The sequence below is a fragment of the Tenrec ecaudatus genome, chromosome 10 (assembly GCF_050624435.1).
Source record: "Tenrec ecaudatus isolate mTenEca1 chromosome 10, mTenEca1.hap1, whole genome shotgun sequence".
NCBI classification, from domain to species: Eukaryota; Metazoa; Chordata; class Mammalia; order Afrosoricida; family Tenrecidae; genus Tenrec; species Tenrec ecaudatus.
The window spans coordinates 96,889,656-96,907,728 of NC_134539.1; the positions used below are offsets into that span (position 1 = coordinate 96,889,656).

The window sequence follows — 18,073 nt, forward strand, 5'->3', positions numbered from 1 at the left end:
TCACTTCTAGAGTTTTGTTGTTTCACATTAAAATATGATGCTCAGTTTTGGCTTCAAATATTCTTGTGCATGTTTTGAAAAGTCCTCTTCTTCCCATTTCACTTAGAGTGTTTATTAACTTCCTTTTGGGATTTCTGATGTTACTTTGATTATGTTGATTCTCTTTTTACCCTCAAGTCTATTTCAGGAATTTCAAGTAAGCATGTATATGTGTGTGCATGTTAATAATATATATGTATGCAAGTACACACATTTGTACATGCATTTACAAAGGAGTATGTGTGTTATATGTGTGTACATATACATACATAACACATATGCATGTAATTTCACATGTATAGAATATGGTCTCTTGTCTTTGTCTTCCCTGGCATATATTATTTTTCTTCTTTGATCAATTTAATTCATTTCTCTACTTAAAAAAGAAGTTACTCATTTAATATTCTTGGCTTTGTATATTTATTTCAGCTCCTATATTTTTAATCTCTTTTTGCTGATCTCAAATGAGTTCTTCTTTGTGACTTATTGACCTCATTTTATAGTTACAAAATCCTTATTATTGTTTTTATTAAAAGATTTGTTACAAAATCTTGAATTTCCACCAGATTAAAGTTTTCCTACATTTTTCTATAATTTTTCTAAAATCTTCTGTCTTCCACTAACTTTGTCTCATTTTCCATCTGCCTCCTTTCATAAACTGCCAACATTCTATGTAGATCTACTGATTTTTCTATGATGAGCCCTGGTGGCATAGTGGTTATGCATTCATCTGCTAACTGCAAGGTCAGCAGTTCAAAACCACCAGCTGCTTCATGGGAGAAAAATGGGATTTCTACTCCTGAAAAGAGTTACCGTCGCAGAAACTCATAGAGACAGTTCTATTCTGTTCTATGAGTTGACATTAACTCTGTAACAGTGAGTTTTTGAGTATGTCTTTATGGAGGAAGTCTGTGTTTGTTTAAAACTAGAAGTCAAAATGGCTTCCATGATAAGACTGTGTAGATACCAAGCCATATTTTTTATGTCCAGGTGAAGGAAGGAGGGGAAAGATTAGGCTACCCAAAGGTGCCATTATCCTTCCCCCTGCATTATTTCTGCTGTGTGGACTAACTAGTGGTTGCAGTCAAGGAGAGAGGAACACTGGGAGTGCTTGTAAAGGTATTTGTTGTGGGAGTTTTTCACTATAAGTCCCAGTTACCCCTTTTATCATGAAAGTTCTCTTAGAATGGAATTATAACCTATCCATGTGCATTATTAAAAGAAAAGCCGACCTTGGGCCTCTACTCAAGCACTTCCTCAATGTGTGAATACTTTCTTCTATTACATTGGCATTCTGTGATACTCACCCTCCCAACACAACTGTTGAAACCAAAGCGGGTGAACAACTAAATGTGGTGAAGAAAGCTGATGGTGCCCGGCTATCAAAAGAGATAGCATCTGGGGTCTTAAAGGCTTGAAGATAAACAAGCGGCCATCTAGCTCAGAAGCAACAAAGCCCACATGGAAGAAGCACACCGGCCTGTGCGATCATGAGGTGTCGAAGGGATCAGGTATAAGGCATCATCAGAAGAAAAAATATCTTACCATAGTGAATGAAGGGGAAAGTGCAGAGTGGAGACCCAAAGCCCATTTGTCGGCCACTGGAGATCCCCTCACAGAGGGATCTAGAGGAGGAGATGAGTCAGTCAGGGTGTGATGTAGCACCGATGAAGAATACAGCTTTCCTCAGGTTCCTAAATGCTTCCTCTCCCCCCTCCCGCCCCCTGCCCCCACCATACACACACTATCGTGATCCGAATTCGACCTTGCAAGTCTGGATAGAGCAGAGGATGTACACTGGTGCATATAGGAGCTGGAGGCACAGGGAATCCAGGGTGCATGGTTCCTTCAGGACCAGGGGTGTGAGGGGCGATACTGGGGGAGTGGAGGGTGAGTGGGCTGGAAAGAATGAAACTATTACAAGGATCTACATGTGACCTCCTCCCTGGGGGACGGACAACAGAAAGGGGGTGAAGGGAGACGCCGGACAGGGCAAGATAGGACAGAATAATAATTTGTAAATTATCAAGGGCTTGTAAGGGAGGGGGGAGCAGGGAGGGAGGGGAAAAAAGAGGACTTGATGCAAAGGGCTTAGGTGGAGAGCAAATGCTTTGAAAATGATTAGGGCAAAGAATGTACAGATGTGCTGTATACAATTGATGTATGTATATGTATGGATTGTGATAAGAGTTGTATGAATCCCTAATAAAATCTTAAGAAAAGAAAAGCCAATATAATTAGGATGCTTCCAGAAGTTTGTGGGCAAATGTGGGAACAATAGTTGCATCTTAGATTCCCCCACATGCTCACCTGTTCTGCCCTATCTGGTACCAGAGTGGCTAAGGGCTTGGTTGCTATCTGAAACACTGGTGGCTCTAACCTGCCAGGCACTGCATGAGAGAAAAGTGAGGCAGTTGCTTCTATAAAGATTTACAACTTTGAAAATCCAGTGAGGTAGTTCTCTATCCAGTAGGGTTACTATGGACCAGAACTGATTCAGCATCAGGTTGGTTTTTTGTTGTTACTGTTGTTTTTTAAAGTGTGTGTGTATTCTACATCCACAATACGTATACACAATATTTAGGAGGGGTTCTTGGGTGACACAAATGGTTAAGTTTAACTACCAATTGAAAGACTGGCTCTTCAAACCCACCCAGGGGTGCTCTGGACCAATGTTCTGGCAACCTGGTTCTGGAGCAGTCACTGAAAATCCTGTGGAGCACAATTCGCCTCCGACACACAGGGGCGTGCCATGAGTCAGTATTAATCTGATGACAAGTTGTTACCATGTAGATGAGAAATAAAGATAATCCATTATTAATGCAATATCCTATTTCAGAATACTTTAAAGTATAGGAGGTGCTAGGTCTGACTCTACTATAAGATAGTCAAATGATTGAACATCAGTAGAGATTGCTGTCAATGAGTTGGATTTAGGGATGTTGTTTTGGGAAGGTCAGATACTATGGGCAAGCTCGATTGATATGAGTGGTTTTCTGAATGACAACGCAAAGTAAACTTGTGAACAAAACAAGCCTTCCCTTGGTTTACATGGCCGTCACATTCCTAGAAATTCAGGGTATAGTAAAACTGCATAAAGACAATTCTGTGTAATGGAATTAGGGTCTGAACTCAGGTGATTATAAAGTTTTTCTATTATGAATGCTGGCAGATCATGAGAAATGAGTGGGATGTAAGAAGCCAGCACACCCTGACATTTACAAGGCCTCGGGCAAGAAGACAAAGGGCCCATTATTTATCCATATTATTTTGATCAGGAATTAAATCTAGTAAATAATATTGGTTTCAGGGATTTAAGATGAATCAATAAGTTATGGATTTGTTTAAAATACTTAGCTTGCTCAGTTTCATTCACTTTTAACAGTCATGAATAAAATTTTCTAAATATAGGTTTGTTGTAGATTTATAGACATTTATAAAGATATAGTACTGAGTTACCATAATATCTCATGCTGTTACCCCTATTGTTAACCTATTACATTACTATGAGACATAGGCCACAACTAAAAAGCCAACGTAACAATTATTATTGACTGAATCTCGTATTTGATTCAGATTTAGTGAGTTTTTTCCTAATACAATTTTTTTCTGGTCCAAGATTTTATTATTACATTTCATTGTCATTTCTCCAGTTTCTGAGCATTTTATTGTTGTTGTTGACACGACAGTTTAGAAGAGTACTGGACAGATACTGTGTAGAATGACCCCCAATTGGGATTTATCTGATGCTTTTCTCAGGGTTAGATATCCTTATGTGTGTTTGGAAGTAAATGAGAGAGATGCTATAATCATGTAAATAACTATCAGACCTTAAAACCTCACATTTCTGTTCTCTGCTGCTAGTTAATATTCTCATTTTTCTCTTATACTTTGGTCAGATTTGTAAACTTTTTTTTTGTCTTTATAAGAGCTGACTTTTGGATTTTGAGTTCCTCTATTATATGTATACTTTATATTTCACTTATTCATCTTATCTTTCATATTTCTTTCCTTTTTCTGCCTTTGTGTTTAACTTCCCGCCCCCCCCCCCTGCCCCCTTTTTAAACCTCTTGAGATGAATTCTGAGCTAATTGTCTTTTGGTTTGGATTTTATATGGTATTTTCTTTTATTTTCTTCTCATCTTCTGTCTCCACACCCCACCCCAGATTCTACTTTAGTATTTTAATTGTTCATTTGTAATATTATGAAATATTTTAAAAATAACATGTATTAAATGTACACAAAATATAAATATATTTTCATCAAAATGAGAAAGTTTAAATACAAAATACAAAAAAAAGTTTAAATACAAAAACTCACTGCCCTTGAGTCAATTCCCCCTCATAGAGACCCCAAAGGACAAAGTAGAACTGCCCCTGTGGGCTTCTGAGACTGAGTAGAAAGCCTCATCTTGGTCCTTTGGAGTGGGAGGTGGTTTTGAGCTTCTGATCATGAAATTAGTAGCCCCATGTATAACCCATTACCTTTTAATTCCATTTCATTACCTTTTAATACCATTTTTTGAACCTTTCATATTTCATGTTTTCCATTTAAATGTTTTATTTTTACAATAATTATAGATTCACATACAGTTGTAAGAAGTAATGCAGATCAATATATTACAACTAAGTGGGATTCATGCCAGGATTCAAGGATAATTCAATATTAGAAAAACATTTAATGTAATATATGATGATATTAACTGATGTATAAAAGGCATTTGGCAAATTATAACACCAATTCCTAATAAAAAACATTCAACAAAATAAGACTAGAAGATACATTTCCTCAGTGGCATAGTGGTTACACGTTGGGCTGCAATCTGAAAGGTCAGCAGTTTGAAACCACTAGCTGCTCTACCAGAGAAAGATAGGGCTTTCTGCTCCAATAGAGCCTCAGAAACTCACAGAGGCAGTTCAACCTTGACCTATCAGGTCACTATGAGTCAGCATCAACTTGATGGCAGTGAGTTTGGTTTGGGTTGATAGACGAAAACAATGACTAGTATTAGTCTCAACTTAGAGAGACTGAAAGTATTCCCCCTTGCAAACTGGTACCAGCAAGGATGCCCTTTATGGTGGGGGAAACCAGCTCCCACACTCTCAAGGGTCTGGTCAGCTCAATTGTTGCTTGTTTTGCTCTGTCTGTTTTTTTGGTAAGGTTAAAAATATATAAAGATTATAGTAAAGTCATAGAGTAATGGGAGAGAGAGTAAAACGAAGGAGTCAGATACATTTCATAGTAGCATGCTCACCACCTGGACAGCCATGATCTCACCAGCCAGGTCCACACACAGCGCGGACAGAGAGGGCAGGAAGAGTTTGTCTTTATTTCTGGCTAAGACCCATATATGCTAAGGGGGCATGATTACAGGTAACCACCCACATCACAGGAAGGGACTGTACACTAGGCATAAGCATAACAGGAAGGGGATAAGCTAGGGGTGTGCACCTAATAGGAAGGGGAGGGACTAGGGGTTTACATGTGACAAGATGGGCAGATAGCTTGAGTCTTATGACAGCCAGCTGGATCTTCCCATGCAGTCTAACTGCATCCCACAAACACGATGATGAAGGTCAGAGTGAATGGATTTGCTGTATTGGGCTCTTGGTCACTAGGGCTGCTTTCAACTTTGGCATAGTGAACACTGTTGCCATCAATAACCCCTTCATCTCAACTACATGGTCTACATGTTCCGGTATGATTCCACCCATGGCAAGTTCAATGGCCCAATGCAGGCTGAGAAAGGGAAGCTTATCATTAATGGGAAGTCCATCTACATCTTCCAGGAGTGAGATCCCGCCTCCATCAAGTGGGGGTAAAGCTGGTACAGAGTATGGCATAGGGTCCACTGTTGTCTCCACAACCATAGAGAAGGTTGCTGCTAAAAGGGTGATCATCTCTGCCCTTTGAGCTGATGCCCTCATGCTTGTGATGGGCATGAAGCACAAGACATATGACAACTACCTCAAGATTGTCAGCAATACCTCCTGTACGACCAATGGCTTAGCCTCCCTGCCCAAGGTCATCCATGACAACTTTGGCATCATGGAGGGACTCATGACAAAAGCTCGCCATTACTGCCACCCAGAAGACTGTGGATGGCCCCTCTGGGAAACTCTTGTGCGTTGGCCAGCTGACTGCCTAGAACATCATCCCTGCATCTATTGGTACTGCCAAGGCTGTGGGCAAGGTTATCCTAGAGCTGAATGGGAAACTCACTGGCATGGCCTGTCATGTCACCACCCCCAGTGTGTCTGTTGTGAATCTCACCTGCCATCTGGAGAAAATACCTTGATGTCAATAGGGTGGTAAAGCAGGAACCAGATGGGGGGAAAAATGAGGAGCTGATGTCAAGGGCTGAAGTAGAAAGAAAATGTTTTGAGAATGATGATGGCAACAAATATACAAATGTGCTTGGCACAATGGATGTATGTATAGATTGTGATAAGAGTTGTACAAGCCCCCAATAAAATGATTAATAAAAATTAGTCAAAAAAATTTTGGTCAGGTTCCTTTACACTAATAAAGAGAACTCTGACAAGGCAATCTAGAAAACTCCCATTTACAGTAGCTACTCAAAAGATGAAATTCTTAAGAATAAATATAACCAGATAAAGGAAAGGCTTATACAAATGACACTACAAAACTCTACTGCAGACCTTGAGCCCTAGGAAACGCGATGGCGGTGGTTTTGAGGCTGAGCGTCTTCCGCGGTGCCCCGGGAGTCCGAGCTCTGTTCCACCGAGCCCCAGTGGTCAGACCTGCACTTGCCTCAGCATTTCTCCAGGACCGCTCTACTCCGGGAGTGCAGCACATCCACCTGTCCCCCAGTCACCATGCCGGCTCCAAGGCTGCGTCTATCCACTGGACTGGTGAGAGGGTGGTCAGTGTTTTGCTCCTGGGCCTGCTCCCGGCTGCTTATTTGAATCCCTGCTCGGTGATGGACGACTCCCTGGCAGCAGCCCTCACGCTTCATGGTCACTGGGACATTGGACAGGTCACTACTGACGATGTCCACGGGGAAGCTACCCAGAAAGCTGCCAAGGCAGGCCTGTTGGCACTCTCAGCCGTGACCTTTGCTGGCCTTTGTTACTTCAACGACCGCGACGTCGGCATCTGCAAAGCTGTGGCCATGCTATGGAAACTCTGACTCTTTTTACTTCACACCCTAAAAATTGATTGTATACCTCTTTGCCTCTGCTGTGTTATGCCATTCGCCTGTCTATAAGGAGGAAATAACAGGTATGTCCAAAGATTAAACCTGCAGAGAACCATATGACTAGGAAAAAGTGTGAGAAGAATTGTATTCATGAAGTAGACTGAGTTCCATTTTCTGGTGACATGGTACAGGAACTAACTCTTAACTACTCCCCAAACCCACAGTGTAACAAAAGGAATATGAGCCCTTGCCTTTTAATTGGATAGTCTCTAAGTGAGGATTCAGTGTGTCACTATCAGCACGTTATGATTAAAGGTCTTCTGTGTTCGTTCAGGCAATGACGGAAAATGGGCAAGACTACTAACTCTTAAAGATATAACAGAAAATTAAAACTGTGCTTAAATTGTTGAAAACTCTGCTCTCTATTGTTTTGAAACCTCTTACTGATGCCCTAGGGTAAGTTTAAAGTTAGAAAAGTTTGGTAATCTCACATTATTAATTTCTCAATCCCAATAGTAAGAACTTGGGGAAATTTTGAATATAGAGAAGTTCCATTGAGAGAAGAGGTTGCCTTGTAGATTTATTAACTTCTTATTGAGTCCCAACTGAATGTTAACCTGTAAATATTCTTTGCTGATCTCTCAACAAATATAAAATTGTGAGGCAACAAGCTGCTGTTTTCTTACTTTTGGCATGTCTTATGGGAATATGTATTCTATGAGAACCGAAAACTTAAATGCTCACTAATTAAAGTATATGCTAGTCTTGTATATATTTCCTGTTCTTAGTTGAAAGATCCTTGAGTTGAGTTAAAAAAAAAAAACTCTACTGCAAAAACATGAGAGAAAAAAAATTGACATGCTCATAGATAAGAAGACTTAGCATTGTGAACATAGAACTACTACCAAAAATTCTATACAGATATCATACAACCCCAATCCAGAGTCCTACATCATTCTTTAAAGAGATGGAAAAGCTAATCACCAACTTCATGTACAAAGAAAAGAGACCACAGGGAAGCAAAGCACTACTCAGGAGGAGGACGTCTCATACTTCCCAATCTCAAAACCTGCTACTCATCATAATAATCAAAACTCACCTGGCACTGTTGCAATGACAGATTCATATATTAGTGGAATAAAACTGAGAACTCAGAAATAGTTGTCCATGGACAACTGATTTTTGACAAAGAGCCAAAAAACATTAAATGAGGGAAAGCTACTCTCTTTAACAAATGGTGCTCCAAAAATGGTTCCATAGTAGTGGGCACAACCTTGTGAATGCTCATCCTGCCCTACTGCCCGTAGTGGTCATGGAAGAAGATGAGGAAATATGCCTCAATCCAAAAACAAATGAAGAAAGATCACAATCCTTAATGACTGAAGAGATGCACATTAAAATTACAAGGAGATATCGTCTCACTCCAGCTAAAATAGCACTGATAAAAATAAGACCAAGCAACAGATACAACAAAGTTGGCACGCATTTAGGGAGATTGGAACCCTTATCCATTGCTAGTGGCACTGTAAAATGGTACAACCACTATGAAATATGGTATGGTATTTCCTCAAAAGCTGAAAATAGAAATGTCTTATCCAGCAATTCCACTTCTTAGTACATATCCTAGAGCTCTAATAAAAATGATACAGTTAGACATATGCACACCTATATACAATGAAGCATTAATCACAAAAGCAAATGGAAACAATATAAGTGTCTATTAACTGATGTTGGTGTAAGCAAAATGTGGTGCATACATGCAGTGGAATACTATGCAGGTTTAAAGAGCAGTGATGAATTGGTGAAGCACAATTATAACATACATGGACCTGGAGGACATAATACTAAGTAAAATAAATCATAGAGAGAAACTAATGCTTATTGGTGGTTACCAGGAAGGGATGGAGATAAAAATCAGACTCTAAATTGTATATACATCTTATTTTTGATGTAGAGGCAGTAGTATTGGATGTACATGCAGTGATCACAGCTTGAGCAAAGTAAAAGTGAAAAGTATATTTGTTCTAAAGAATTTGACACCATAATTTGGCAACAGCATCAACAGTGACCCAAAACACAAATGATATCAAAACAACCGCAAACACACTGCCATGAAGTCCATTTCAATTCAAAACAACCCCATAGCACAGGTAGGGCTACCCACTGAGACTGTAACGTTTTTTCCCAATCATTTTATTGAGGGCTCTTACAACTCTTGTTAAAAACCATACATTAAGTGTATCCTACATATTCTTACATATATCCCATAATTCTTTTCTAGACAAAAACTTTCCATTGAGCCCTTGGGATAAGCTCCCCCCCCCACACTTTTTTCTTTTGTAAATCATTTTATTGGGGGCTCGTACAACTCTTATCACAATCCATACATACATCCATTGTGTCAAGCACATTTGTACATTTGTTTCCCTCATCATTCGCAAAACATTTTCTTTCTACTTGAGCCCTTGGTCTCAGCTCCTCATTTGTTCCCCTCCCTCCCTGCTCCCCATCGCTCATGAACCCTTGATAATTTATAAATTATTATTTTGTCATGTCTTACATTGTCCGACATCTCCCTTTATCCACTTTTCTGTTGTCCATCCCACAGAGAAGGGGTTATATGTAGATCCTGTGATCAGTTCCCCCTTTCTACCCCACCTTACTGTTACCCTCCTGGTATCGCTACTCTCATTATTGGTCCTAAGGGGGTTATCTGTCCTAGATTCCCTGTGTTTCCAGTTCTTATTTGTACCAATGTACATCCTCTGGTCTAGCCGGATTTGTAAGAGAATTGGGATCATGATCATGGGGGTGGGAGGGAGCATTAAAGAAGTAGAGGAAAGTTGTATGTTTCATTATTGCTATTCTGCCCCCTGACTGGCTCATCTCCTCCTTGTGACCCTTTTTAAGGGGATGTCCAGTTGCCTACAGATGGGCTTTGGATCCCCACACCCCACTGCCCCTCATTCTCAATGATATGATATTTTGTTCTTTGATGCCTGATACCTGATCCCTTCGGCACCTCATGATCAGACAGGCTGGTGTGCTTTATCCATGTGGGCTTTGTTGCTTCTGATCTAGATGGCTGCTTGTTTACCTTCAAGTCTTTAAGACACTATCTTTTGATAGCTTGGTACCATCAGCTTTTTTCACATTTGCTTATGCACCCACTTTGTCTTCAGCAATCATGTCAGGAAGGTGAGCATCATGGAATGCCAGCTTAATAGAACAAAGTATTCTTGCATTGAGGGAGTACTAGAGTGGAGGCCCAATGTCCATCTGCTACCTTAATACTAAACCTATAAATATATGCACATAAACATATTTCCCCATCATATATAAATATATTTACATATGTACAGGCCTATATTTAGACCTCTATAAATGCGTTTTGCCTCCTAGTTCTTTCCTCTATTTCCTTTGACTTTCCTTTTGTCCCACTATCATGCTCAGCCTTCATTTGGGTTTCAGTAATTCCACTTGTTTACATTGCCCTTGATCAAGCCCTACCAGGCCTCCTTGCCATTGATTTTGGATCACTTGTTCCCTTGTCCCTGGCTTTGTTAACACCCACTTCCTTGCCCCGCCTCTGTCTCTCCCATGCCATACTGCTGTCCCTGAACTATGGGTCCTGTTGTTTTCTCCTCCAGATTGTTTATCTGGCCTATCTTATCTAGTTAGGCCTGCAGAGATAATAAAATGCACAAAAAACAAGACAGAGCAAAACAAAGCAACAAAAGAAAACAATAACAAAAAAGAAAAGCCTGCAAATAGTTCAAGGTCTGTTTGTTGACCTTTCGGAGTGTTTTCTGATCAAGTCTGATGGGGTGCCACGCCCTGGCCCCAAAGTCTATTTGGGGCTTTCCCTGTGGACTTTTTTGCTATGCTCCTCTTGCTGTTCTGTTGCACACCCTTAGTCTTTTGCCTTGCTGTGGTGGGGTCATATAGGGCCAATTCCCGCACTGTGTCTCCAGTGTTGTTCCCCGTAGGGCTATGGGCCAGTGAGGAATATCTTGTATTGTCGTGGGCTAGCCATATGGTCCTCTCTGTGCATTGGCTGTTCTGAGAGGGGACATTGTCCTCAAGGCTTAGTGGGCCAGGATGTGCTTCATTCTCTATTCCTCCCCCTTCATTTTCTCCTGTGTGCTCTGATCAGACATGTCCCTATCCCAGAGCTGTAGACTCAGTGCTATCCTCTGATGTAAATTCATCTTGAGGGAGGGAGTCCACATAGTTGGGATTGGGGCCGGCCCCTCAGATCTCTCTATTATTTCCCTGCCTCATGCCAATATGTTGCATTCACATTTTGGAGCACTGGGTTGAAGTATGGTCCCTTGTAGGTGACTTCAATACAGTGCTCTCTGAGAAAGCTAGATCACAGGGAAATAAAGTCAACAAGAAGACTAGTGATCTAAACACTACTGTTAGACAATTTGACTTGATAAATATTTGCAGAGCTCTTCATCGAAATTTTAAAAATCACATTATTGTTAAGCCCACGTGGCACATATTCAAAGATAGACCACATGCTGGGGCATAAGGCAAATCTACATAAATTTAAGCACATTTTTATCATACAGACCCCTCTCTGACCACTGTGCGATGAGGCTGGAAATCAACAAAAGGAAGATGAAAAAAACAAGAGCAAACAATTGGAAGATGAATAACTCTACTGCAAAAGGAGTGAGCACTGGCACAGATCAGAGATGAAATGAGGAAATCTCTAGACACCAACGACAATGAGAACACAGCGTACCAAAACTATGGGACACAGCAAAGGCAGTCATCAGAGGAAGTTTCATAGCAACACATGCACACCTGAAAAAGGAAGAGAGACTTATGATTGATATGTTGGCACAAAATTTACAACAACTAGAGCAGAGTCCGCAGGACAGTCCTACTAATAGCAAAATAAAAGAAATAATAAAAATCAGGGCTGAGTTTCGGAGAGGGAATATGAAAACTATAGGAAAAATTAATGCTGCTAAAAGTAGGTTCTTTGAAAGGATACACAGAATCGACAGACCGATGGCAAACCTAACCAAAGAAAGGAACCAAGAAATCTCAAGAGCAAGGGTGAGGGATGAAAAAGGGGACATTACAACAGACTCTAATGAAATCAAAAGGATAGTTACACGGTACTACGAAGGACTGGACTCCAATGAATTCAGCAACTTGGAAGACACGGACAAATTCTTGTAAAACAATCCCTCCCTAAACTGTCCCTGATGGACATCAAGAATCTCAACAGATCCATAGCAATAAAAGAAATAGACAAGGTTATCAAGGGATTTCCAACAAAAAAAAAAATCCCCTGGACCAGATGGCTTCACAGGAGAATTGTACCAAGCATTCAGGGAAGAGCTGGCAGCAATCCCACACTAACTCTTCCAGAACATGGGAAAAGACGGTCACTTTTTAAAGACGTAGAAAGGCTCAACTTTCTCCTGCAGAGTAATTGGTGGTTTCAAACTGCTGACCTTGAGGTTATCAGCTGAATTCCCATCACACCCTCAAGGTCCCTCTTAGGTTTGCATTGTTGTTCTTACCTGAGGGGGAATCAGTTCCACCTCATAGCCACCCTCCGGCACAACAGAAGGAAACACTGCCGGTCCTGCGCCATCCTCACAATTGTTCTTATGTCTGAGCCCATGGTTGGCAACCACTCCATGTGTCAATGCATCTTGTTGAGAGCCTTCCCCTTTGTTGCTGCCCCTCTATTTTCCCTAGCATGATGTCCTTCTCCAGGGACTGGGCTCTCCTGACAACATGTCCAAAGTAAATGAGATAAAATCTCTTCATCCTTGCCTCTAAGGAGCATTTGGGCTATACTTTGTCCAAGACTGATTTTTTTGTTCTTTTGGCAGTCCATGGGATAGGTATATATTTATAAGCATAGGTGCAGGTGAATATATGTATACATACATATATTTGTGTATATGTATATAAAAGCACATATATTCCCAGGACACATAATTACAGATACTTCTCAGGCATAACCGAACATTACGTGAGAATGGTTTTCTGGATTTGAAGGCGTATGACCTTAGCCGCCTGGAATAACTCAGTCAAGTGACATAATATAGTGCACCAAGTTCATGTTCTGCATGAACTGACGGTCATGCAGTGAAGTCAGTAGCATCTGGGGATCTTAAAAGTTTGCTCTCAGCCATCTCACAGAACAACTACTGATCTGTACTCATCAGGGAGGAAAAAGAGCGTAAGAAGGACAACAAAGTCTCAAAGCAGAAACAAATATATGGGTTCAGAGTTTACATGAGTCATTAACCTCATCTACTCCAAGACCAGAAGAACTAGATGGTGCCCAGCTAACACTGCTGATTTGTTCTAATGAGGACCACAATACACAGAATCTGATAGAAGTGGGGGAAAATGCAATGAGAGCTCAAATATTAGAAAGTCAAGACTTGCTGGACCAGTTGAGACTAGAGGGTTCTCTGAGGTTATACCTTGAAATTATCTTTAAACTTTCAGCTAAAACTATCCCTAGAAAATTGCCATTTAGAGAAATAACAGAGGAGCACACAAAAGAAAATATATTGCCCATAAGTATGGTGCTGTATGAGGCTTGTGTTAGTCTGGGTACTTTAGAGAAACAAATCCACAGAAACTTATGTATAAGAGAGAGTTTTATATAAAGGGTAAGTGCACATGAAGAAAACATCCCAACCCAGTGCTGCTCAAGCCCACAAGTCCAACATTAACCCACTAACCCATATGTCCAACACCAATCCACAAAGTCCTCCTCCATCTTACAAAGCACACGCAGTGATGCCGACTGCAGGAGGAAAGCCAAGTCAGTGAATGTGTAAGCATCTCGGCGCTGGCAGGGGTCTCCACAAGGCTGCTCCAGCACCCAGGGCTGCATTGGGGTATGTCCATGCGGCTTCTCCTCAGGGATGTCTTGCAGGAAGTGAGCCTTGCCAGCTGAAGCAGGGAACTGGCTAAAGCAGCTGCACTCTGGTCCGACCATCACAAATCAAGAGACCTGAGAACTTGAAAGATGAGACTCACCGAGCCATTTATCCCTCAGCCCTTCAATTAACCCCACATGTGTTTATGGGCTAGGTTCACACAATGAAGTAACTACCTCAGACCAAAAGGTCAACAATTACTCTAAAGCACAGATGAGAAGATGAGTGGATTGGGTAACTAGGACATTGGAAATTGGACAACCTGTGCAATTAAAGAGAATGTTGACATATTATGAAAAATGAGATTAATGTCACTGAATAAATAGGAGGGGACCTAATTTATTGTATAAACTTTACATAAAGCACAATAAAATATTAAAGCATGTTGAAAAAAGAAAAGGACTGGCAGGCAGTCAGTACCCCTGTCACTTACTACCACCACCACCCATTGCCATGGAGTTGATACTGACTCATGGCAACCCCATATGTCCAGAGTCAAACTGCACTTGATAGGTCTGCATAGTTGTAAACTTCTGGAGGCAAGTCATCAAGCCTGTCTTCTGAAGTGTTTCTGAATGGGTTCATACCACCAACTGTTTGTTTAGTAGCCGTCTGTCACGTTGTTATGACACCGAATAGGTTTCAGCAGAGCTTTCAGACTAAGATGGACTAGGAGGCAAGGCCTGGTGATCTAGTCTGAAAATCAGCCTATGACAATCATGGGGATGATGGTCCAGTCCTGATCATGGGGATGATGTTGGGACAGTAGCCTTTGTTCCATTGATCATGGGTTGCCATCAGTTGGGGTGTCAACTCCACAGCACCTAACAACAACGGAGAGGTGAAAGAATGATCGTGTGTGAATATCCCAAAGGTAATTGTAAAGATTCAATTTTTTTATCCATGTAAGACAGAGGATGAAGATACCTTCCCGCTGCCACTGCCTTACCTTTTAGAATTTAACAAACGTTCTTGAACTGGGGCCAACTCCTGCTTTTAAATGCATGCTTTCATTGGTCTTTCTAAGAAATGGATCATAGATATTGCTCCTGTAGTTGGAGCTGGTTCATGGTCAGGGTAACTTGACCTGGTACCAAGGTCCTGGGCTTCGTTCTGGAAGAGGAGAAAAGGAAAGAAAATACAGAGTGTTGTACCCCTCCCATTGCCTTCCCCATCCAGCCAAGCTTAATGTTCCAGAGTGAAATTCTGTGTTTCCGATCTTGTGTAATCATCAAGTTGGAGGGAAGGCAAACTGGAGCTCTTTCCACTGAACTCCTGGAATATTAATGTTCCAGCCCTTGAACTTGGCCATAACCTTTTGAAATGTTGAAGTCAATGGGAAACGTCTTCAGATTTGCTCTCTGATGCAGCTTTTCCTGGCTGCTGGCGCACAGTGGATTTTCAGGGTTGTGTTCTTCACAAGTTCATTCGGATTACTAAGTTGGCTATTGAATGTCCTTATTTGCATTTTAATCACCCCTTCACAGATCAGTTTAATACAGTGGAAAGCACTTTCTCCAAGCAAATTTCAGTACAGATAAGCATATACTGTTGATTTCCCTTCTTCCTCCCCACAATTGAGTCTTGCCTTGATTTTCTTAATACTGTTGGATGGATTATTTATTCTCATTTGATCAATCCCCAAAGACAACCCACTGTGGCAGTTTTGTACTTTGGAAATTAGTTTGGGGACAGTAAGTCAAGTGATTTATATAAATTAAATCAACATGTATTAATAGTCTATCTGTAGGGTGTTAAACATTAGGAACTTGGGGCGGGTGTTGAAACCAGCAGAGCAGGAATCTAGTTAATGTTCAGAGAAGCAGAAAGTCAAATGGAGCAACAAGAAAAGCCACATGGTACTTACTGAAAAAGAAAGACATGAAATGAGGGCATGGGCATAACTTTCTTCTCTCCCCCCTCTCACATCCTCGTTGTGTGACTATGAACTAATTAACCCACGACCATGAGCATCCTTGCTACTGAGAGTAATAGAGAGTGGAGCCAGTGACTGAAAGTCAGTGGGAAAGGTCTTAAGTCGAAGGGTGCCTTATTCTGTCTCTATTTAGGCCCTTATAAACCAATTTCGTAAAAAGTCTCTTCTATCAAACATTAGTCTTTTTTTTTCAGGTAAAAGTTCTTTACAATGTACTCATTTTGTGGGTGTGAAATATTTGAATATGGAACACTAAGTCGCTAGTCACTCGTTAGAATAAGTAATCATTTAAAATTTTAAAAAGGCAACATTTGCCCAAGAACCAAGCTCACCAGGCAGGAGAGATTCGAGAAGGAGAAGGAATGGGCCTGGAAAACCCAGGGGAGAAGTGGATGAGTGATGGCACATCGTGGGCATACAAACCATGTCTGAATTGTGAAACGGAAAGTTGATTTGTTCAGTGAAACCATCCCCCCATTCACAGTCATAAGTTTACACAGAACAAAAAAGGGGTGTGTGTGTGGGGGGGGGGGAAGGCGGGGTTTGATGAGAGAAATTTGAATACAGTTTACATGGTCCAAAAATATAAAAGGTACAAGTGAAAAGTTTTTCTCCGACCTGTTTGTCAAGCCACCGCAGAGTGTATGTAAGCAAGAGGTTGTTGAGTGCCACAGCTGTTTCCATCCAGCGACGAGCTGCAAGGCTGGCAGTCTGAACTCCGCCCCGCGGAACCTCAGCAGAAAGGCCTGGCCATCTGTCTCTGTAAAGATCAGCCGAGAGCACTCGTTGAAGCAGATCTGCTCTGTAACCCGTGGCGACTTCGTGAGGCACCTGGCTCCCTGGCAACAGGTTTTGTGATTGTGGTTGTTTAGCCTATGTCAGCAAGTATGCATCCTTTTTCCTTTCTTCGCAATGGTCATTCCGATAGACCGCTCTTCCCTTGGCCTTTTCCTGTCAGCAGTATGTTTTGGAAATCATTCCGTATCATTTCACAAAGACCCACCTCGTTCCGGCACATCCCGCTGGGACTTGGTTCACACATCCCTCGAGGTTACTGATGACCTTTCATTCACAAGGTTCCTCAGTGTTGGGGGAGGTCATGTCCCCCCCAGGACACTGAAACCCATCAGGAAGATTTCTTGAACTTTAGTTTCCTCTTACTGAAATTTGATCTATGCTTTGCATGGCAAAGATCATTTTGTTTTGTGTGTGAGATAAGACAGGGATCTGATCAGAGCTGAAAGGGCAGTCCGTTCTTGCCTGTCAAGATGATGTCATTTGCTTATCCACTCCACAACATGACTGAAATAATGAGTTTTGCCCTGACCATGGTTAAACAGACCATCGCTCCTTTTTAGGGTTAGCTTTCCTGACTAATTTCTTTTTAAAAATCATTTTATTAGGGGCTCATACAACTCTTATCACAATCCATGCATACATCAATGTGTAAAGCACATTTGTTCATTCATTACCCTCATCGTTCTCAACACATTTGCTCTCTACCTAAGCCCCTGGCATCAGTTCCTCATTTTCCCCCTCCCTCTCTGCTCCCTCCTCCCTCATGAACCCTTGATAATTTATAAATGATTACTTTGTCATATCTTGCCCTGTCCGACATCTCCCTTTACCCACTTTTCTGTTGTCCGCCCCCCAGGGAGGAGGTCACATGTAGATCCTTGTAATTGGTTCCCCCTTTCCAACCCACCCTTTCTCCACCCTCCCAGTATCGCCACTCATCACTGGTCCTGAAGGGATCATCTGCCCTGGATTCCCTGTGTTTCCAGTTCCTATCTGTACCAGTGTACATCCTCTGATCTAGCCAGATTTGTAAGGTAGTATTGGGATCATGATAGTAGGAGGTAGGAAGCATTTAGGAACTAGAGGAAAGTTATGTTTCATCGTTGCTACATCGCACACTGACTGGCTTGTCTCCTCCATGAGACCCTTCTGTGAGGGGATGTCCAGTTGCCTATAGATGGGCTTTGGGTCTCTACACACTC

The 18,073-nt window shown here is 41.4% G+C and overlaps 1 protein-coding gene and 1 pseudogene across 3 annotated transcripts in view; both read left to right on the forward strand.

Moving 5' to 3' along the window:
• SPECC1 (sperm antigen with calponin homology and coiled-coil domains 1) overlaps positions 1-18,073 on the forward strand; it is a 286,549-nt gene that overhangs the window by 43,525 nt on the left and 224,951 nt on the right. The window lies entirely within an intron of this gene.
• On the forward strand, positions 6,709-7,193 carry LOC142458117 (succinate dehydrogenase [ubiquinone] cytochrome b small subunit, mitochondrial pseudogene; annotated as a pseudogene).